We start from the raw sequence: 1,899 nt of genomic DNA on the forward strand, positions 1-1,899 counted from the left end.
TACGTTCCACCCATCTGACATCTAGTCCCGCCCACATCAGATCCTGTCGTATCCTTGTGCTGCAGTGAGGGGTTATTAGCAGTATGGTCGAAGCTCATTGGTCAATTAAGTGTCAATCAAGCATCAAGCTGGCTTGTAACATGGATGAATGTACTAGTGAAGTTACAAACATAATAACTGAGGATGCTTCAAAAAGTTCCTAAAAGTGTGAAAGAGAGGATTGTGCCATGGTGGAATGATGAATGTAGCTTGTCTATTAAAGAAAGGAATATTTCCCCTCAGAAATCTCAGAAACAACTTGAGTTTAGACAATTTGATCGAATACAAAAGGAAAAGAGCCATACCATGCAAAATAATTAAAACTGCTAAAAGGAGTGTGAGTGTTCTAGTGGAAACCATCTTACAGACGTACATAAACGAAGGAAAGAAAAAGTATTAAATGAAAATGAAAATGTACGTAACAAAAAGGTAGAATGTAGTCCAGCTGTGGATGTGGAATTCACCCTGAGGGAAATGAGAAGGTCCTTAAAGGACAGCAGGAATTCTGCTCCAAGACAAGATCAGCTGAGATATGTCATGTTCAGACAATTATCAGAGGAAGTGTTACAAATAGTTCTAAAACATTTCAATAAGATATAGACAGAAAGAAAATGGATGGCTTTAATTTTACCATTTGCTAAAACCAGGATAAGATGCAGCTAATGCTGAAAATTACAGGCCAAAATGATGTTATATTACAGTGTAGCTTCATCTGTTCTGCACAACTGTTGGGAGTATGAAACATTTCCAAGGGTTTGGATAGGAAATTAACAAGAAAGTGAAATAGTACATAGACTTTGTACAACCAAGTCAAGCAGTTATAAGTAGAAGTAAATCTGCAAATATTAGACAAGATATCAACATATATCAACATCGGGTATCTGGCTCAAAAGTATTTGAAGAACAGATGGATCAAAACATCCAAATAACAAGCATGTAGGAGTGGGCATATATGGTACATCCCAGAATTTGATAAAGGCATTGTCAAAAGAATTTCAAACAAGCTGTCAGTATACAAGGCAGAAATGTTAGCAATAATCAACAGCCTTCAGTGGATAGAGCAGGTTAAAATAACAGAAGTAGTCATATGTTCAGATTCTGCAGCTGCAATGCAGAGTATAAAATCAGGAGAAACCACTCGAGACAGTCTTTAATTAGAGATATATTTGATGTTACTGTCCACTTCTGAAGGATCACATGTAGAAATTGAGGGTAATGAGATATCAGACAGAAGTGCATTAAACAAAAATGATTTTAGAACTTTATTTGAGAGAGGAGAAGTAAAATTAATCATCCATCAGGGCATTATAACAAAATGGCAGGAAATCTGGAATAATGGCACAAAGGGTAGGGACTATGACAAAATATAGAAGTATAGAGGAAAAAAGTAGAGGAAAATGTAGAAAATAAAATGCCAGTTACTCCAGGATAAGACTAGGACACACGGGATTAAGCGACACTTTGTTTATCATGAAAAAAGACAGAATCAGAATCAATGTGAAACTGTTGGACATGTGTTTGGATGTAGGAAACAAAAGAAGACTGAAGGAGTGTGGTCAAAATAAAGAGAATTAAAGGAATTAGAGATAGGCAAGAGTCAAGTACAGGTTCAAAGAACTTTACTTAAGTATTTATATGAAACAGACTTAATGTTCAGATTATGAATTATATATTTTTTATCTGTCTTTGATCCATGAAATTAAGTCAGTGTAAAATCATGATATCACACACTCTGATACAGTGGGTGGCAGCATGCACCTTTAACGTTGGTTTGTTGTCTGCCATTAAAACGGGAGAAGAAGAAGAAGTGCCCGTCAGACGCCTGGTTCGCCGTGTTCCAGTAATCCCACCCCATCCCAT

The sequence above is a fragment of the Lutjanus erythropterus genome, chromosome 10 (assembly GCF_056507025.1).
Source record: "Lutjanus erythropterus isolate fLutEry1 chromosome 10, fLutEry1.hap2, whole genome shotgun sequence".
Lineage (NCBI taxonomy): Eukaryota > Metazoa > Chordata > Actinopteri > Lutjaniformes > Lutjanidae > Lutjanus > Lutjanus erythropterus.